Genomic DNA, 22,497 nt, shown 5'->3' with positions numbered 1-22,497 from the left:
GTTACTCATGCTCCACCAGAAAGCTCAACCTTACTGACCCCAGGTCATCCAAAGATGCAAAAGGCTGAAAGCCCCACTGCAAAGCACATGCACTGGAGCTTGGCATCGGTTGCCCTCAGATTTTGGAATCCTGGGTCTGAACACAGAATTCCAATGTTAGTCTTCCAGCCCAACTTGTGGTCACTAGCCTGGGAACTCTCAAGGGCAGGGAGAACTTCTCATTCCTCTTGGCCTTGTTTGTGCCTAGCCTATTGCTGGGGACAGAGTATATGACCAGAAAAAGATTTAATAGACCACTGTATCAGCCTCAGGAGGAGCTGAATCAGAAGGACAACTGATAGTGTTTCCCTTTATTTATACATAAATTCCCCTGGGCCCACATGGGCTAGGGCTCAGGATGGACTTTAGCTCCTGAAATCCAGCCAGTGCTGTGGGATTCATTATCCTGTTCTGGTCTGGCCACAGCTCACATAACTGCCTGCCAACGGATTTTTGAGCATCACTCATTTAGAATTCTGATTCAGTGTCTTACCTACCCATTAGGACTCAACTCTTTCCCCTTGGATCTTCAGTGCTGACCATTGTCTGTTGGATGTGTGGGCCACCATGCTTTGCCCTTTGCTGCACTTCTCTGGTTGGTCCCAGAAGTAAGGCCATTTTTTTTATTTATTTATTTATTTATTTATTTATTTATTTATTTATTTATTTATATTGTTAAGTAATCTCTATGCCCAACATGGGGTTAAAACTCAGGACTCCAACATTAAGAGTTACATGTTCTATCGATTGAACCAGCCAGGTGCTCCAAGGCTATTTCCTCTAAATGCCTGCCCAGCCATATGGTGTGTCTGGTAGGGCCATGTACCCAGAAAAATAACAAGATTACTAATAATACAATAAAACAACTACTCTTTTAGTAAGAGCTGCTATTTCATTTATAAGTAAGTATTATCATCCTCATTTTAAAGATGAGGAAACTGAGACTTAGAGAAAGAAAACAAACTTGTTCTAGATTATTCTATTAACTTTCTATTGCTGTGTAGCAAATTACCACAAACTTAGTGCCTGAAAATAATACACATTAATTATCTCAAAGTTCCTGTGGGAAGAGTCTGGGCAGGGTCTCACAAGGCTGCAATCAAGCTGTCAGATGGGCTATATTCTTGTCTAGATGCTTGACAGAGAAGAATCCACTTCCAAGCTCATTCACATTGTTGGCAAATTTCATTTCTTTGTAGCTGTGTGACTGAGGGCCCCGGCTTCTTACTGGCTGTCAGTTTAAGGCCACCCTTACTCAAGGCCACCGCTAGTTCTCTGACACATGGCCTGCTTTATAAACAATTCATACGGTTGTTTGTTTTTTAAGGATAGAAGAATAATCTCTCACCCCAGTGTGCTAAGATGGGGTCTTTTTTAAAAATTAATTAATTATTTATTTTTTTAATGTTTATTTTTATTTTTGACAGAGAGAGAGACAGAGCATGAGCGGGGTAGGGGCAGAGAGAGAGGGAGACACAGAATTTGAAGCAGGCTCCGGGCTCTGAGCTGTCAGCACAGAGCCCGACGTGGGGCTCGAACTCACAGACTGCGAGATCATGACCTGAGCCGAAGTCGGACGCTCAACCAACTGAGCCACCCAGGTGCCCCAAGATGGGGTCTTATATAAGGTAACATAATCATGGGCGTGACATTACCTCTCTTTTGCTGTGTAATGTGACATAATTGCAACAGTGACATCGCATCCCATTTGCCATATTTAATAGGTTAGAAGTAAGTCCTAGATTTCACCTGCCCTCGAGGAGAGAGGATTATACGAGGGTGTGATTCATTGGTGGTCCCCTCAGGGCAGACTGTGTCTGCCACAGTCCCATAGCTGCTAAGTGGCAGATGAGGGGTCAGAGCCGTGCCACACTGCCTCCCTGGAGCCCCATGTTCCTTATTTTCTCATCTGACCCTGTTGCAGATGAAATTGTCCTGTCCTGCGAGTCTGAAGTTGTGAAGATTGGAGACACCTTTGACATTGTTCTCAAGGTCATGTCCACCATTTGTTATTGTTGTTGTTGTTAAATCTTTTAGTTTTTCAATATAAACCATCTTGGAGAGGGTTTGCAATAGGCTTGTTTTGGAATGTCATTTACGTAGCACTCAGTCCTGTTGGGAGGTTGAGGGTAGTTTATGACAGTATGTAGTTTATGAGGGTAGTTTATGACTAGTGGAGCCCTTGGAACAAACCTGGGCAGGTATACTACATAAACTCACTACTATGTTCATGGGGCTGGGTTCTATTTCTCCCAAGGACTGCTTCTGTAAACACGCAAAGACTTCACAAATATCCAAAGAAGAAGAAAAAGACCTACTGCTTTTTTCAATTTAAATCAATTCAGAAATATTCATATCTGGATGGAATTTAAATTCCTTTCTCAGTGACATGCAAAGGAGATATGAGAGCCGCAGCCTCCCTGAAGAGAATTGTCAATGCGTTAGACACTTTTCTCTCACAGTGTCCCATCACCCTTTTATTTCTGCCCTGGTGACAGGGCAGACCCTGTCACCCATTGCACACGACAGCCTTATCATAGAGGCTGCCGTATATCCGTGGGTGAGCCTGATTTCTTGGCCCTCCTCTATTTTAACTTTCCCAACAGTGATACAGTGGAGATCTGATGTGGTGAGCGGACTCCACAGAGAGTTTGTCTGCTGTTTATTAGTTTGTGAGGAAAGACAACTCTGCAGAAACATAAAGTGTATTCTATTCCAGTGTCTGAGATAGATTCTAAGTTCATTCAAACTCATAAAAAAAAAAAAAAAAGCTCAAAAAGGCAATAGCAACACAAGCTGGTCTTGATAGAAAATCAGGATCGCATACAATTTTTAAATATGCTACTACATTGTTCAGTGCTTCCATCAATCATAGCAGAATAATGTCACAGTAAAGAAAGAGCACAGGGAAAAGCAAGGAGTTCGGCAGAACTGAATTTATGCAAGTGGTATAGAAACAGATACCCACAGTGCATGCAAAGCTCAAGTCTTAAAACACATTGTGTACATAAGAGAAGACAAGATATCTACATTTTGCCACCTAAACTGTAAAAAATACATATCATTGACAAAAATGTATTGCCTTTTGAATTGCTTTTGAATTGGGGGAAATATTTAAACAAGCTAAGCCAAGGAAGTAAATGACAAAATAATATACGGTATCTTACAAAACTAGAAACTTCCATAAAGAAGGGGGATTGGAGACTACTTCATGGAAAGTTGCCATTATAATGACCTTATGCCATTCCTTTATGACACGGGCCATAGTCAGAAATTGTAGGAGTTCTTTTGGAGAGTGGCTCCTAATTCCTACAAAGTCCTTTGTTTTCTGAGCTTACTGGAGTCAGGATAGGGCTTGATGGCTCAGAGAGAGAAAGGGAGAGAGAAAGAGAGAGTGGGCAGAAGGAGGAAGGATGCAGATGTGGAGAAATTTAGGCCCACTATGGCTGGGCACCAGATGAAGGCTATTTGGAGGTGGAATCACCCTGTAACCTCACCCCATTGCTCCCCTGACCTGACACTAGAGAAAAGCTGAAAGTCAGAAGGAAAAAAGGTGAAATTGATAATTACTTGATTCCCTCAGGCTAACTTATGATACAATAGAAAATTAGGTTGAAGCAATGAAATTTAAATGTCTCATGTAAGTCTAGAGGAAGGAGATCCTAGAGCTGGGTCAGCATCTTAACATGAGTTAGCACTGAATTCTCTTGGCGTTCTCCTCCAGCTGCAAGATGGCGGCTGCTGTTCCAGCCATCACCTCCTCATGGGGTGCAGGGTGGAGGTGAGGGGGAAGGGATGCACAGAAGACAGTGAAAGAGGTGAGTCTCACATGATGGGGAGAAGAGCTGAAACACACAGAAGAACTGGAAATAGAATATCCTTTTTCAAATGGAGGGATTTAAAGAGGGCGAGAGGAAGGGAGGAGAGAAAAGGGGAGTAGTGTACAAATTCTGGTGAAATGCTCTGATCTGTCCTTGATAGACCATTGTTTGGAGGAAGCAAAAGAAAAACCAATCACATGCAATTTCCTTCCAATTCAAAAATCTGGATTTATAAAAACTTGGAAATGGGCCAGCCTGAGACCAGAATGAGCTGACAGGATTGCAGTTAAGGCGTGTCATCAGAGCAATGAGTAAAAGCTACACAATGGCTCAATTCAAATGCTTTAAAAGTAAAAGGGATTTCACTCCCATTATCTAGGCTTTCAGTAGAACCAAAAATTTCAATTCACAAAGGCTCACAGTTTAATTCCACTCTGTGGTGCTTGTCAGAGTTTCCCTTCCCTGACATTTCTTTTCTTCTTCCTTGTTAGAGCAATACCATACTTTTCAGCCTGTTTTTTTGTGTGTGTGTTTTGGCGGGGGGGGGGTTAGGGGGGTGGGAGGGTTTTTTTTTTTTTTTTTAAATTCTCTTTTTAGGTCTCAACTTTCTTTCCTCTCTAGTTCGGTGTTGATGCTGCCTCACTTTTCACGGAAACAAATTGTTTCGGTATGAGTACAAATTTAGACCAATCCCCAGGAACCTTGTTTGTTGTCAGGAAAAGAATCCTGGCAGGCAGCTGTGGCTTTTAAAAAACTCTCCACGTGTTTGCGTATCAGAACTGACAGGCACAGGTGACAGCAGATGAGCTTTTAGAGACGTAGTATAGTGTGACGAATAAGAGCACAGACTCTGGACCCAGACTGTCAGGGTTTAACCCCCAACCCTAACACCTATCCCTTGGGTGATGTTGGAAGCTATGAAATTACAATGCCTCAGTTTTCTCATCTGTAAATAGGAGTGATGTTAATGGATACCTCATAATGTTATTGTGACAATTGAATGAGTTCACATCTCTAGAATCCAACTACTTACCATCTCCATTACTACCTATCAAGGTGTTGAGTCACCATCATCTGTTTATGGATTTCAGCCTCCTAACTAGTCTCCCCATCTCTACCCTTGTCCTACCACACCAAGGTCTATTTCCCAACACAGCAGATAGACTTATCATTGTCTGATGTAAGTCAAATGTCATGTTACGCTTTCACTCTCTATCCTGCAAGAGCTCCCCGTCTCCCTTACCAAAAAGACAGTCTCCACAGTGGCCTAAAAGACCCTACATGAGCTGGTCTCTCATTACCTCTCTGACCTCACTTCCTGTGAGTCTTCCCTTCCCTTACTCTGTTCCAGCCACACCGGTCTCCTCTAGTTCCTTGCACATACCAGCTGCTCTCCTGCCTTATTGGTTTGCTTTGGCTGTTCCCTCTGCCAGAATGTTCTTCTTTCAGATATCTTCATGGCGCGGTCCATTACCTTTTTCTCAATAGCTTTATTCAGGTAAAGTTTGCATACCATAAAATTCACCTGTTTTAAATACACACTTCAATGGTTTAAAGTATATTTACAGAGTGGTGTGACCGTCACCCCAATCCATTTTAGAACATTTTCATCACCTCAAAAAGGAATCCTGTGGACTTTAGCTATCATTCTATTTCCCCATCCATCCCATCTTAACACAACCTTTAATCCACTCTCTGTGTCTATATATTTGCCTACTTTGACACATCATGTAAGTAGAATCACGCAATATGTGGCCTTTTGTGATTGGTTTCTTTCACCTTGCAAGTTTTCAAGGTTCATCTATATTGTAGCATGTAAGAATACTTTATCCCTCTTCATTGCTGAATGCTATTGCATCATGTGGATAGAGCACATTTTATTGACTAGTTAGTTCGTGGACACTTTGACTGTTATGGCTAATGCTATTAGGAACCCCATGCACAGGTCTATGTGTGGACATATGTTTTTAATTGTCTTTGGTATATACCTAGGAAAGGAATTACGAGGTCATATGGTAATTCTATATTGAACCATTTGAGAAACTGCCCAGTTGTTCCCCAGAGTGGCTGCATCATTTTACATTCCTACCAGCAGTGTATGGGAGTTCCAATTTCTTTTTTTTTTTTTTTTTTTTTTTAAATTTATTTTTGGGACAGAGAGAGACAGCGCATGAACGGGGGAGGGGCAGAGAGAGAGGGAGACACAGAGTCGGAAACAGGCTCCAGGCTCCGAGCCATCAGCCCAGAGCCTGACGCGGGGCTCGAACTCACGGACCGCGAGATCGTGACCTGGCCGAAGTCGGACGCTTAACCGACTGTGCCACCCAGGCGCCCCAAGGGAGTTCCAATTTCTTATCTCCAACACTAATTGTTATTTGATTCTAGCCATCCTAGTGGATATGAAGTAGTATCTCATTGTGGTTTTGAATTTCATTTCCTGAATGACCAGTGGTATTAAACATCTTTTCATGCACTTCTTGGCCATTTATATTCCTTCTTTGGAGAAATGCCTGTTCCAGTCCTTTCTTGATTTTTAATTGTGTGATTTTTTTCTTGTTATTGAATTGTAAAAGTTCTTTACATATCATGGATACAAGTCTCTAATCAGATATATGGTTCTCAGAGATACATAATTTGCAAGTATTTTCTTCCAATCTATGCACTGAGTTTATTGTTTACTGTGTCCCTTTGCTAAAACATAACCTCCACAAATCCAGGTTTCTGTTTTGTCCCATGATGTATCCCCAGTACCTAGAACAGTGTATGGAACATAGCCATTGTTCAAAACATATTTTTTGGATGAATATATTAATGCGTTTTCAAATAGCAATTGTTTATGAGTTGTTGTTTTCCTACATGGAGAAAGCAATTCAAACTGTAGTGCTGAAATCATCCTGTGAGTCAGATGTAGAGGCCCTTGCCGAACAGGCTCCTAAGCTGTTTGAGTACTTTTTTCATATACTTTTAAGAGCTTTGTTTTTCATCGTTTATAAAATAAAGAAAATAAGATCCCAGTATTTACTTCATAGGTGCCGTGACAATGGAGTGAAATAGTGTATGTGACATGTGATTCAAACTTGATAGAAGTCTATTTCTCCCTCATGTAATAGTCTGGTACAATCAGGTCTCTTCTGTTCCATGAGGTAGGCTCAGGCATCGTGTTTCTTCCATCTTGTTCTTCCTCTACCTCCTAAAGTGTTGCCCTTTATATTATGAAGCTATTGCTGCGTAACAAACTACTCCAAAACTTAATGACTCAACACAATATTTATTTATTTATTTATTTATTTATTTATTTATTTATTTATTTATTCAGTCAGTCACTGATTTATTATTTATTTATGCTCTTGGTTCTTAAGGTCTGCAGTTTAGTTTGTGCTCAGGTGGATGGTTCTTCTACTGGTCTCATTTGGGATCACTCATGTAGATATAGTCATCTGGTGGCTTGACTGAGGCTGGATAGTTTAAGATAGCCTACTCATGTGCCGGCTGTTAACTGGGCATCTCTCTCCATGTGGTCTCTCACTGTCCAGGAGGCTAACTCAGACATCTTTACATGACAGTCACAGTGTTCCAAGAAAGAAAAAGTAGACATTGCATGGCACTTTTAGCAGAGTTCTAGACTTAGAACGCTGCTGTTATTGTCACTTTCCCCGTTCTATTTGCTAGAGAAACTAGAAGGGTGGAGAAAGAGACTTCACCTTTTGGTGGAAGGAATGGCAAGGTCACATTGCAGAGAGACATATGTATATAGATGGGATGAATTTGTGGCTATTGCAGTCTACCACATTTCCTCCCCTGTTTGATTGAAGCTATCCCTTGAGTATCATATTTGTATCTCAATAGCTCACATGTAATTGCCAGAAGTGAGTCCTGTGGCTACCTTAAGTCGCCCTAGACCTACTGAATCAGGAACCCTAGGGGTGGGGGTTAGCAATGTGTATTTTAACATCAGGTGATTCAGTTGCACCCCAGTTTGAGAACCATGCTCGGTTGCATACTGTGGTGCTGGGCCCGAGTCCCTTCATTAGGGCCAGTGTAGCAATTCTCAAGCTGCAGGAAATCTTCACTGTTGACATAGCTGTGTTCCTCACTGGGAATTGCCCTCACCTTCAGGTACCTGCCTTGCCCAAAGTTATACCCTCCACCAGCACATAGTCCATGGCCAATGACTAGTTGATATAAGGATATAGAAGCCCAACCTCTTATCCCATATTGGGACAATTCTTTTTTTTTTTTTTTTTTTTTTGAATGTTTATTTATTTTTGAGAGAGAGAGTGAGGTTCAGAAAGAGAGAGAAACAGGGTATAAAGCGAGCTCCTCACTGACAGCAGAGAGCCTGACGCAGGGCTCGAACTGACAAACTGTGAGATCATGACCTGGTCCGAAGTCAGATGCTCAACTGACTGAGCCACCCAGGCACCTCCCACATTGGGACAATTCTAAAGAGCTTTCTCAGCTCGGAGCTCTCTGTGGATCAGCTGAAGCCTCAGTTGTGACCACATTGCAAGTCAGCTTCTTTCTTTGTCCAGTCCTACTCTCTTTACTGCCTTATAGATCTAGCTCTGAAGAGCACCTCCAATATAGCTTTTACACACAACCATCCATCTCAGAGCCTATTTCCAGGGAACTAATCCAAGACATATTTAAAATAACATATGCACAAGGATATATAACAGTATAAAATCAGAAACAAATGCCCACAGTAGAGGACTGCAGTCTGTGAAGAGAATTATCAGTGGACATGGAAAGATCTCTGAAAAAATAATGATGATAAAAAAGTGTATAGCACTTGCTATGTACTGGGAACTGTTCTAAGGTCTTTATGCATACGTGCTGTTACTGTGCTTAGGTGAAGAAGAGTAGAGAACAAATCAAGGAAGAATCTCCCAGGTATATGAAATAGCATATCTGAAGGTCCAGGGGCAAGAGAGGACTTGAAATATTTAAAAAATTAAATGTATATATTTTATACGTGATGATAAAATGTTATGTATTATGTCATATGTAATGGTTTATATGTATAATTTGTAATATATATTATAATAGAATTATATAGTACTAGTGGAGAAAAGACCAGAGATAAGACCAGAGAGTTAAGATAGAACTGGGATGAGGATGTAGCCTGACTGGAGCCCAGAGGCCACTTAAGAGGTTGTTACTCTGGTCCCAGTAATAATAGTAATGATAGTATATTAGTATAATAGTATAATATAATATATTAATATAATATAATAAGATAATATAATAATATAATAGTATAATAATAGTATAATAGTAATAATAGATATGGGGAACAAATTCATGAGATAAAGTTAATCCAGTTCAGTAACTTGGATCAGATGGAGGAGGAGGAAGAGAGGCAGATTTGGGTTTTTTGTATGTTAGCCCTGGGATACTGTCAGGAATTGGGTTTGATTATATTAAACTGGGGATCCCTAATAGACATCCAAGTGAAGATGTCAAGTAGACAGTTGGGTATGAATTTTGAATTCAGTCTGAACTGGAGATTGAGTTGACAGTGTTTACATGTTATTTAAAGGCATGAGATTAGATGAGCTCATTTAGGAAATTAGTGTTGGTCGAGAAGGCTTCCCTTCTGATCAGCCTGAGGACTGACAGATCAGTCCTACATATATACATGCATACATATATATATATATGTATGCATGTATATATGTATATTAATTAACAAATACAAATGAATAGATGAAACTCTGTGAGACACCTATCTTTAAGGGGAAGGTGGAAGAGAAGGAACATAGCAAAAGTGATGAAATAGGAGCATGGAGAAAATGAGAATAGCAGGAGAGAAGTAACCTGGAAATCCAGAAAGGCAAATGTTTAAAGGTGCCCAATGGCTGCAGAGAATTGTAAACTGGGCCCTTGGGCTTGCCACTTAGGAGGTCATGAGTGACCTCAACAATAGCAGTTTTGGGCAGTAGAGCCCAGATTGTGAAGGATTGAATAGTGGAAGTGGGGAAGGAAGGTACCAAGTGAGGAAGGAAGGAGGGTGGAAGGGAGAGGAAAAAGGAAAACTGAGTAGGGTGTGTGTGACAAGAAGTCATTTAGAAAGAGATATATAGTATTCAATGACAAATTCCCCATCTAAAATAATGACTACTAAGATAATAACTATATGACTTTGAACAAGTTATTTAACCTCTACTTCATCTAGTGGTTGTATTACATACTTTAATATATTATGAAATACCCATAAGAATGACCCATAATAGTGTCTAAGCACACAAAAATGGAAATTCTTAAAATAAAATAGAAGCTATCATTATTATTTTTAGCATTAAGTAACTATCATGAAACGCCACACTCTCATAAGACAGGAAGTAAGCCTGAACATGAAATAGCATCTTAAAAAAAATTTCATTAGTACCAAAAACACATAGACAAATTAAATAAAGATTAGACAAGAGCCACAGGGGTGAGAATTCATGTCCTTATTACTTGTTATTTGTCATCCTAATTACTATCAATACTGTTTAACAGGTAGCCTGATCTCTTAGGAATCAGGGTGACTGAATTTCTGACTGAAAGTGAAATAAAAGTTCACCCCTGAGAGGTGTTATTTCTTTCAGCTCCAAAGAACCACCTGGTGCTATGAAAACAGTTAATTGGATTTTTCCATCTCCCTCAAAAAAGCTTCTAAAAGAGCTCATTTTCTTTTCATACAGGAACATTTTATTCACAAAAATCTTGTTTTAGTATCATGTAGCCAAGTCTATAAGAAGAGTTTGGTACTCCTTCTATTGGATCCCCGTGCGCCATTTTGACCAAATCAATACAAATGATTATTGAATGACTTTTGTTTGTTGGGTGGGAGGGGAAATGTTTTCAAGAAAGTCAATACAGGGCATCTGGATAGCTCAGTCAGTTAAGCAATGGGCTTGGGTCATGATCTCGTGGTTCATGGGATTGAGTCCCACGTCAGACTCTGGGCTGTCAGCTTGGACCTTGGGGTTCTCTCTCTCTTTTTCTTTCTGCCCCCTTGCCCTCCCCACCCCTCCCCGCTTCCTCACCTTCATGTGTGTTGCACATGCACGTGTGCACATGCATTCTTTCTCCTCAAAATAGATAAATAAACATTTTAAGAAAAGTCAATACAGATTTTTTTTTGCCTCAAAAGTAATAAATGTTAAGGGAATTTATGGTTCTGTGTATTACAGACCTACTCAGAAAAATCAGTTATAAGACCTATATCTTAAAAAAAAAAAAAAAAAAGACCTGTATCTAAAGGTATAAATTTACTTTTTCTTAACTGTAAATTTTGTGTAATATAAATACAGATTAAGAATTTTTAATAAGGAGTGCCTGGGTGGCTCAATTGGTAGAGCAGCTGATTCTTGATTTTAGCTCAGGCTCAGGTCATAGTCCCAAGGTCATGGGATTAAAACCCGAGTTGGGCTCCGTGCTGAGCATAGAGCCTGCTTGGGATTCTCTCTCTCTGCCGCTGCCCTTCTCCCCAATTCATGTGCTCTCTCTATCTCTCTAAAATAAAAAAATTTAAAAAGTTAAAAAAAAGAATTTTTAATGAAAATCTAGCATCTGAATTGAGACGTGTTGTAAGTATAAAACATACAGCATTTTGAAGACTTGTTATGAAAAGAATATGTAATATCTCAATAATATTTCATATTCATTACATGTTGAAATGATAATCTTTTGGATATGTGGGGTTAAATAAAAAATATTTTTAAAATTAATTTCACCCATTTATTTTTAATTTTTGTTAAGGTGGCTGCTGGAAATGTTTTAATTACATATGTAGCCTGGAGTATCTATATATACATATAGATATATGTACATATATATAGAGATATATATATGTACATATATATACGTATATATATACACATATAGATATATATACGTATATATGTGTATATATATATATGTACATATAGATATATACACACACACACACACACACACACACATTCCAAGCTTCATTAAAATCTATCAAAACTACTGAAGAGTATATAAAAACAGGCTGCCTATTATTTTATTTCAAGATAGTGGACTTTAAAGTTATTGTGCTAATCTTTTACTAATAGCTAATTTTTTATTAGTATTGGAGAGCAAGAATTCTTGTTTGCTCAAAGGTCCTTTTAGCTGGATTAAGAATCAAATTGACACCACATCGATTAACAGGAGAAAATCCAATTTAATAGGCTTACACATAGGGAATCCACATAGACATGCAAATTCCAAAAACAGGCGAAATGAGGTATACATGTCATTCTAAACTAAGAAGAAGGGGTAGGGGTCTGGGATTTCAGAGGAAAGAAATGTGGTACCTTCCAATTAGATAGGGGCTGGTGGCAAGGACAATGAAAGAATTCACCTAACATAGAACAAAGGAGATAGAAGTTTATTGAATACACCACAAGGGAGCATCAGGCAGGACAGTAAAGGAGAGAATGTCTGCTAAGAGGCAGTTTGAGGGGCTGTAAGTATAGGCTGGGTGGAGTGAGGAAGGATGGGAATATATGGAATTTTCCCTTTTTTGGTAACTGTGCCTGTTTGTAAGGAGCCCATTTGTTAGCTAGGGCTTATGGCCATTTCAAGGTGTGTCCCTTAATGAAACTGTTTGCATTCAGCTTAGTCACTGTTGGCCCTTTTGCCTTATACAAGTTTCCATTCCTCGAGCCTGTTGCCTAAATGTGACCTCTAACAAGGAATGAACTTTATAGAGTGATAAGATGTTTGGTAATTAGATGTTTGCCCTACCATACAAGGGGGTTATTCAGATAAAATTTATCTCTGCCAATAACCCTTATTCTGGGAAAGACTCTCAATTTAGAGTCCTCTATCTAGTTAAGGGAGAGGCAAAAATCTCTCTTGAGCCCACAGGGTCTCAAATGCTTTGGCTCAAAATAATCCACATGCCAAAGTGACACATTCTGTGGGGATCCTGAGGGATCCTACTGAAGGGTTAGTAGTGACTGAATCAGGCACACTTAAAAATAATTGTAGTGAAATATTTGGAAATTTGCCTGAGAAAATATCAAAGTACAGAGAACGTTTTACTTAAGGTGCAATTCATGGCAGCTTCATTAGTAATCAGGAAAAATTGAATAGGAAGATGGCGGCGTAGGAGGACGCTGGGCTCACCGCGCGTCCTGCTAATCACTTAGATTCCACCTACACCTGCCTAAAGAACCCAGAAAACCGCCAGAGGATTAGCAGAACGGAGTCTCCGGAGCCAAGCGCAGACGAGAGGCCCACGGAAGAGGGTAGGAAGGGCGGCGAGGCGGTGCGCGCTCCACGGACTGGCGGGAGGGAGCCGGGGCGGAGGGGCGGCTCGCCGGCCAAGCAGAGCCCCCGAGTCGGGCTGGCAAAAGCGGAGGGGCCGGACGGACTGTGTTCTGACAGCAAGCGCGACTTAGCGTCTGGGAGGTCATAAGTTAACAGCTCTGCTCAGAAAGCGGGAAGGCTGGAGGACAAAGGGAGGGAGAGCTGCTGAGCCCCCGGACAACAGAGCTCAGCTTGGCGGGGAACAAAGGCGCTCGCCAGCGCCATCTCCCTCACCCATCCCCCAGCCAAAATCCCAAAGAGAACCAGTTCCTGCCAGGGAACTTGCTCGCTCCGCGCAAACACCCAACTCTGTGCTTCTGCGGAGCCAAACCTCCGGCAGCGGATCTGACTCCCTCCCGCTGCCACAGGGCCCCTCCTGAAGTGGATCACCTAAGGAGAAGCTAGCTAAGCCTGCCCCTCCCGCCCCCGTGCACCTTGCCTACCCACCCCAGCTAATACGCCAGATCCCCAGCACCACAAGCCTGGCAGTGTGCAAGTAGCCCAGACGGGCCACGCCACCCCACAGTGAATCCCGCCCCTAGGAGAGGGGAAGAGAAGGCACTCACCAGTCTGACTGTGGCCCCAGTGGTGGGCTGGGGGCAGACATCAGGACTGACTGCAGCCCCGCCCACCAACTCCAGTTATACACCACAGCACGGGGGAAGTGCCCTGCAGGTCCTCACCGCTCCAGGGACTATCCAAAATGACCAAACGGAAGAATTCCCCTCAGAAGAATCTCCAGGAAATAACAACAGCTAATGAACTGATCAAAAAGGATTTAAATAATATAACAGAAAGTGAATTTAGAATAATAGTCATAAAATTAATCGCTGGGCTTGAAAACAGTATACAGGACAGCAGAGAATCTCTTGCTACAGAGATCAAGGGACTAAGGAACAGTCACGAGGAGCTGAAAAACGCTTTAAACGAAATGCAAAACAAAATGGAAACCACCACGGCTCGGATTGAAGAGGCAGAGGAGAGAATAGGTGAACTAGAAGATAAAGTTATGGAGAAAGAGGAAGCTGAAAGAAAGAGAGATAAAAAAATCCAGGAGTATGAGGGGAAAATTAGAGAACTAAGTGATACACTAAAAAGAAATAATATACGCATAATTGGTATCCCAGAGGAGGAAGAGAGAGGGAAAGGTGCTGAAGGGGTACTTGAAGAAATTATAGCTGAGAACTTCCCTGAACTGGGGAAGGAAAAAGGCATTGAAATCCAAGAGGCACAGAGAACTCCCTTCAGACGTAACTTGAATCGATCTTCTGCATGACATATCATAGTGAAACTGGCAAAATACAAGGATAAAGAGAAAATTCTGAAAGCAGCAAGGGATAAACGTGCCCTCACATATAAAGGGAGACCTATAAGACTCGTGACTGATCTCTCCTTTGAAACTTGGCAGGCTAGAAAGGCTTGGCACGATATCTTCAGTGTGCTAAACAGAAAAAATATGCAGCCTAGAATCCTTTATCCAGCAAGTCTGTCATTTAGAATAGAAGGAGAGATAAAGGTCTTCCCAAACAAACAAAAACTGAAGGAATTTGTCACCACGAAACCAGCCCTACAAGAGATCCTAAGGGGGATCCTGTGAGACAAAGTACCAGAGACATCACTACAAGCATAAAACATACAGACATCACAATGACTCTAAACCCGTATCTTTCTATAATAACACTGAATGTAAATGGATTAAATGCGCCAACCAAAAGACATAGGGTATCAGAATGGATAAAAAAACAAGACCCATCTATTTGCTGTCTACAAGAGACTCATTTTAGATCTGAGGACACCTTTAGATTGAGAGTGAGGGGATGGAGAACTATTTATCATGCTACTGGAAGCCAAAAGAAAGCTGGAGTAGCCATACTTATATCAGACAAACTAGACTTTAAATTAAAGGCTGTAACAAGAGATGAAGAAGGGCATTATATAATAATTACAGGGTCTATCCATCAGGAAGAGCTAACAATTATAAATGTCTATGCGCCAAATACCGGAGCCCCCAGATATATAAAACAGTTACTCATAAACATAAGCAACCTTATTGATAAGAATGTGGTCATTGCAGGGGACTTTAACACCCCACTTACAGAAATGGATAGATCATCTAGACACACAGTCAATAAAGAAACAAGGGCCCTGAATGATACATTGGATCAGATGGACTTGACAGATATATTTAGAACTCTGCATCCCAAAGCAACAGAATATACTTTCTTCTCGAGTGCACATGGAACATTCTCCAAGATAGATCATATACTGGGTCACAAAACAGCCCTTCATAAGTTTACAAGAATTGAAATTATACCATGCATACTTTCAGACCACAATGCTATGAAGCTTGAAATCAACCACAGGAAAAAGTCTGGAAAACCTCCAAAAGCATGGAGGTTAAAGAACACCCTACTAACGAATGAGTGGGTCAACCAGGCAATTAGAGAAGAAATTAAAAAATATATGGAAACAAACGAAAATGAAAATACAACAATCCAAACTCTTTGGGATGCAGCGAAGGCAGTCCTGAGAGGAAAATACATTGCAATCCAGGCCTATCTCAAGAAACAAGAAAAATCCCAAATACAAAATCTAACAGCACACCTAAAGGAAATAGAAGCAGAACAGCAAAGGCAGCCTAAACCCAGCAGAAGAAGAGAAATCATAAAGATCAGAGCAGAAATAAACAATATAGAATCTAAAAAAACGGTAGAGCAGATCAATGAAACCAAGAGTTGGTTTTTTGAAAAAATAAACAAAATTGACAAACCTCTAGCCAGGCTTCTCAAAAAGGAAAAATTGAATATACAACAATAAAAGGTGGTTAAGTCTTAGAAATTATATTAATATCATGAAATTATTAAAAATACTTGTGATGCTCATAGCAATAGGTAAAATGTTTATCACCCAGTGTTAAATGTATAATGTAGTGTACAAAATTTGTATTTGTATTAAAATTAGGACAAAATTTAAATTATATATATAGGGAGAGAGACATGAATTAGAGAGGAACCTGAAAAAAGAAAAATAATTGATTTGTTAATCTAGTGGAAATGTTTTTGTGCCTCCTTAACAAAATGGGGACATTGTTTTGTATAATTATTATATAATAAACATTATAATTGTTATATTACAAACATATAATTCATTATAATGTTTGTGTAATAAATAGGTATAAAGTAAATCAGAAAAATATGTTAGAGTGAGTGGAAACATGTAAACATTTCTTTTAACAATTGAAAATATTTCCATTAAATCACAATATTTGGATTAAATGAATTGGGTATTGCCATGTAATTCAGGATAAAGCTTCCTTTTCTTCTAAAACTGTATCAAGGTTGGGGTGCCTGGATGGCTCAGTCGGTTGAGCATCCGACTTTGGCTCAGGTCATGAACTTGCGGTCCGTTGAGTTCGAGCCTCGCATCGGGCTCTGTGCTGACAGCTCAGAGCCTGGAGCCTGCTTCCGATTCTGTGTCTCCCTCTCTCTGCCCCTCTCCCACTCATGTTCTGTCTCTCTCTCCCTGTCAAAAATAAACTTTAAAAAAAAATCATAAAACTGAATCAAGGCTAAGTGTTCTTCTCAAGGTCACATGACCCAAGCAGATCCTATTGACTATATATCCTGTTGGTGGTTTTAGAAAAAAAAAAGATCACAAAGGTGTTTGGAAATTTAATGCTTTGATTGTCAGAAGGAAGACTGGGTTGAGACTGTCAGTGACATTTGCAAATGTGTGAAAGGCAGTATTCCACCCAGAGAGAGAGGAAAAAGAATATCACCGTGAAGATAATTTTGTGCTAATACAGGGTGACAGCACCATGATGCTTCCTTCTCTTTTCCTGACCAGATTTTTCATTTTTCTTGTTCCAGTTCATTCTGACAATGATGTGCAGCCTAATTACTTTTTTTGGCATGGCTTTAATTGAGGCCCTTTATCCCTTAAACTCAACATTACATAATTGTTTGCATTTTTTTAACTTTTAACCCCTTCCAATAAGTGCTTAGTCAGTGAATTTCTACTGATTTTGAAAGCAAAAGTTGTTCATTTTCCTATATTTTGAAATTTAAAGCAACCTTGTCTAAAATCAGTTAATCGACAAGACTTGAAGTAGAGTTATAAAAATGTTATTAGCATATGCAAATCATTAATCATTTCTATATTATAATCCATTTGACCCACATCACTTCATAAACTTGGCTTTAGAGGAGAATTAAGTGATTGGGGGGGGGCACAATCTGAATACTGAAGAAGGATAGTTTGTTTTAATATATTAACCTTGAAATGATTCCCAACTGACAGGCTTACAGGTGCTGATATTTATTCTTTCCTTAAATTAACATAATGTGCAGGAATCATTTTTATGCACCAATTATACTCGGATTACTCGAGCTAGACTATTAATATTTTAAAGGCAGTTTGGCTTGTTGAAAATAAAGCAGGCCTTGGAATCCGAGAATCCTGGGTTCTAATCCAGTCTCTGCTATGTCATGCTTGGGGGCAATTTACTTAACCTCTCTGAATTTCAGTTTTCTCATCTTTAAAATATGGGTAACATCACACATCTTATTGCATTATTGTAAGCATTAAATTCGCTAAAGAATGAAGAACACAAAGTCTACTGGTGCATGATAGGTTCTCAATGAACGGTAGCTACAGTGAGCACTGGGCTCCACTGAGATTGTTATTCCACTTTAACAAGACATTCTGAAACGCTGAAGAGCACCCAGAGAAGAGAAATAAAAATCTTAAAGGAGAAAAATAGGTAATTCTCAGGCAAGTTTTAAGAAATAAAAGGAATTCAAACTATTTGAAATGGGTGTATGACAGTTGCAGGCATCATCTAATAGCTCTCTTCAAATACATGAAGGCGTGTGATGAGAGGAAAAGAAGGGGTTCGTGTCTTTCCAGCTCCATCCTGAATAAAAGAAAAATAAATTAGCTTAAATTGCAACAAGTAATGAAGCTCAACAAAATGACTACCATTTTAACTGTGAAATGTTACAGAACCATTTCTAGGAGAGATTTCAGAATTTCTGGGGTGGAGATGGGTGATTGCCTACACAGTGTCCATACCTACCCCTTTCTTTTTTAATTTTTTAAATGTTTATTTGTTTTGAGAGAGAGCACAAGTGAGAGGAGGGGCAGAGAGAGAGAGAGAGAGAGAGAGAGAGAGAAAAGAGAATCCCAAGCAGGCTCCACACTGTCAGCAAAGAGCCCAACACAGGGCTCGAATTCACAAACCATGAGATCATGACCTGAGCAGAAATCAAGAGTCAGACCAGACGCTCAACCAAGCCACCCAGGCACCCCTACCCCTTTCTTAACAGTACCCAGATTCTCCTTTGCTTATGTATTCATCCTTCATGCAGCCCAAGAGTTTGGGGAAGGGAAGCTCCCTCTTCCCCTAGTTCTAGTGGAGGGTTTGTGGTTGTCTTAGGTTAATGAACACATCCATTACCCAAGTGGTCATGGTAGTTACGATGCTCAATCAGAATAAATTTCAAGACTCTGGCTTGTGTTGCTGGGAAGTAAGTTCTCTTTTTGTTTTTATTTTATCTTAAAAAAAATGTTTTTTAACATTTTATTTTATTTTTTGAGAGACAGAGAGAGACAGAGCGTGAGCAGGGGAGGGGCAGAGAGAGAGGGAGACACAGAATCCAAAGCAGGCTCCAGGCTCTGAGCTGTCAGCACAGAGCCCAATGTGGGGCTTGAACCCATGGATACGAGATCATGACCTGAGCCTAAGTTGGATGGTCAACCAACTTAGCCACCCAGGCACCCCAAATTCTGTTTTTATTTATTTATTTATTTATTAAAAAAATTTTTTTAGTGTTTATTTCTTTTTGAGAGAGACAGAGACAGAATGCAAGTGGGTTAGGGGCAGAGAGAGAGGGAGACACAGAATTGGAAGCAGGCTCCAGGCTCTGAGCTGTCAGCACAGATCCTGACGTGGGGCTTGAACTCACCAGCCGTGAGATCATGACCTGAACCGAAGTCGGACGCCCAACCGACTGAGCCACCCAGGTGCCCCCCAAGTTCTCTTTTTAAAGAAGGGCATTGTGATGTTCAGATGTGAAGCCTGATACTGTGGTAACCATTTCAGGATTATGAGAGAAGCCAGCCTAAAGGAGAAAGAATGGAGAGATACCAGAAGAAATTAGGACTTTGATGATATTGCAGAGCTGATCAATCAAACCAATGGTTGTCCACCTGACCTTTGGACTGGTCATGTACGTGAGCCCAAATCCTTCCGTTGTTTAAGTGGTTTTCTCTAATTGCAACAGAGGATGTCCTAATGAGACACACATCTATTCTGAAGTTTTATCTCATTTCAAGTATGTTTGTGTTTCTTCTCCCTACAAATGGATTACAAACATTCTCAGAAGTAGCATTTTTGAGTTCTGTTTATTTTGGATCTCCTTCAACACCTAATATCATGACCTTTGTGCAATAGACCCTCTAGAAATGTTTGTTTACTGAGGATCGTGGCTGACTGCCCCATCTTCAAATCATATTGTGTCCTATAAGTCTCAGCAGGGACACAGATTGGTTTTGAGGTTATTTTCAAATCTTTTTCCCACGCTGGGCTATCACTGACATTATCTTTCAGACTGGGAAAACGGTTTCAGTGAACAAATTTACTACCTTTTATTTAGCTCTCTGCCACTCCAGTGTTAGCCAGAACCTAGACTGGCTGGGAAAAAAATTAAAGCTTTTTGGGGAGTTCTACTAAAACCATCACAGCAGTTATAGCTCATTTTAAGGATGTGCTAAATATCTATAGAAATAAAACTTGCAACTCCCAGAACTCTTGGAAAATTAATATTTTAATTCAACTTTATGCATGGCTTGCTATTGCAGTATTGCATATAACAGAAAAACTGAACCATTAACTAATTCTCTTTCAAATAGCTTGTGATGTTAGCATTTGAAATATGTCTATGGTATGAAAAATTATGTGTGGTAAAAACATGATTAGCATAGTCCATCACATGGCCATGGACTTCAAAATCAGTGCTGGGTGAATATCAAATTCTGATCCTATGTATGATCCTACAATGTCCTGCTATTCCTAGATGTTTGAGCATCCCTGCGATTGTTCTGTTCCTTCCAACCAGTCTTCTGAACAAACTAAGGCCATGGGAAGACTTCCTTTTTGTCCTCCCAAATGAAAGAAAGCTCATGACCAAAAGCTTTTGTAATTAATTCATGTACATACGTAATAATAATCTAGCTAACTCTTTTCATTTCTCTGAATTTACTTTGGCATAACAAAAGCCATCTCCATCCTTTCCCACTGAAAAAGACAAATACAATTGAAATCACATTTCCATTTTTTCTGACTGGGAGGCACATGTAATTCTAGGTGGAGGTTGAAGGACTCAGGACAGATTATAGAAAATATCCTGGGGGCGCCTGGGTGGCGCAGTCGGTTAAGCGTCCGACTTCAGCCAGGTCACGATCTCGCGGTCCGTGAGTTCGAGCCCCGCGTCAGGCTCTGGGCTGATGGCTCAGAGCCTGGAGCCTGCTTCCGATTCTGTGTCTCCCTCTCTCTCTGCCCCTCCCCCGTTCATGCTCTGTCTCTCTCTGTCCCAAAAATAAATAAAAAACGTTGAAAAAAAAAATTAAAAAAAAAAAAAAGAAAATATCCTGGTTTGTTAGACTCATGGCATTAATAGAATTGAAGTTCTTTGTTTTTGCACAGAATAAATAAAGAGCAAGGGCTGACAAAGTGTAGGCTTATTGCCAAGTTCCTGACCTTTTAAAGACTCTCAAAGACTCGCAATGTGTTCTCAACCTAGTGAAGTTTCAAGGCCACAGAGAAAAATGAAACTATCAAATCTGACTGATTTTTTTGGTCAGAATGTCCGTAATCCCTTTCTGATGGCATCCAACAGCCTTTGGTAAGATACTATACCAATTCTGTTCTTAAGCATTTTTCCAAGCATCCCATTTGTAATGGCTTGCCTGTTTTCCTGGCCACGTAGCCCCTCCCCCTATACCATTTGCAGCCTCCACCCTAAAGAACTGTTGACATTTACATCATGTTTACCATATATGAGCCACTCTTCTAGCCACTTTGCATATATTAGCTCAATTCTCCTAATAACTCTATGAAGTACATAGTATTATTAGACCCAATTCACAGATGGGGAAACTGATGCACTAGGTCATACAGCTAGCAAGTAGCAGAACCAGGATTTGAACCGACACTGACTAGCTCTGGGGGTCTATACTTTTAACCACTGTGCTCCACAGTCTCAAAGCTGACCTCAGGGTTTGAGATCAAACTGACCAGCAAATAGGAAAAAATTATAGGGCCACATTAGTAACCTGTCAGGCCTGTAGCTCAGACTTGATCTGTGTGGCTCGGACCTCAGTTTCCGACACCTCTCATTTCTCCCAAGCCATAGTCCCTGCCCAGTATGGCTCATCCTTTGGAACTAACATTTTGGGTGGAATCCCTAAAACCTGAGAGCTGCCTGATCCTAGCTTGCTAAGCACTCTTTGCTTCCTTATCGGCTTCTGCCTGTTGCCCATCACAGACCTCTCTGTGCCTGGCGTGGCCCAATCTTGGTCCAGTTTGTTAGCTCTTTGCCCTTTCCAGCACTGGCAGGACAGCTCTCTGGACTTCTTTCATGCCTCTGTTGGCACTGTCTTGACATCTCACCGGCATTGTTTATGGCCTTTGTCACCCTCAGAACTCACCTGCCAGCCTCAGTTCTGACCCTTCCTGCTCTTTCCCACTTCTCTTCATGAGAGGGTCTTTGTCCTCACCCCTCCCCAAACTTTCCTCTCTCCATTTTTCCACCTTTTTTATGAACCACACCGTTTTATGTCTTCTCTCCATTTTGCTTGTTCTCCCAACTCTTCACAATATCAACTTCTTTGGTTTCTCCTGTAAACATCCAATTTTCTCTTTGTATATTCGCTTCTAATTCTCTGTCTCAATTTTCACATGCTCTTCTCCTATTACTCTCCGATTCTAAGAAGCCTTTTACCAACTTTCTATAGGCTGGAAAAAAATCATATTTTAGAATTGTGTTTGTCTGACTTAAATCTCAGAGCTTCAGTTTCCTCATCTGTGAAATAGGGATAATAATACTACCTTACAGAGATATTGTAGGAGTTGCATAAGATCATGGAAAGCACTTGGAAGGCTATGTTACACTAAATAAAGGCCAGGCATTGTTAATACAAAGAACACGATGGAGTCTTTAAAATATGGAAAGAGTAAGTAGTTTCTACTCTGCATCATAAAGCAGCCCAAGAATTAGCCACTTTGTTCCTGTTCTCTAATCTTTATAGCGGGTATTGATATACA

The 22,497-nt window shown here is 40.4% G+C and overlaps 1 long non-coding RNA gene across 2 annotated transcripts in view; it reads left to right on the top strand.

The window, feature by feature from the left end:
• The first annotated feature begins 389 nt into the window (after positions 1-389).
• The window catches only part of LOC131511832 (uncharacterized), a 66,376-nt gene continuing 44,268 nt past the window's right edge, over positions 390-22,497 (top strand). The window contains exons 1-2 of one of the 2 annotated variants that reach the window (XR_009261767.1): positions 390-647; positions 1,467-1,667. This is a non-coding gene — a long non-coding RNA (uncharacterized LOC131511832). Of the gene's footprint in view, positions 648-1,466; positions 1,668-4,466; positions 5,041-22,497 lie in introns of those variants that run through there. The other variant, XR_009261768.1, reaches the window with a different exon arrangement.

The sequence above is a fragment of the Neofelis nebulosa genome, chromosome 5 (assembly GCF_028018385.1).
Source record: "Neofelis nebulosa isolate mNeoNeb1 chromosome 5, mNeoNeb1.pri, whole genome shotgun sequence".
NCBI lineage: Eukaryota > Metazoa > Chordata > Mammalia > Carnivora > Felidae > Neofelis > Neofelis nebulosa.
This window is presented reverse-complemented; position numbering and strand designations above follow the sequence as displayed.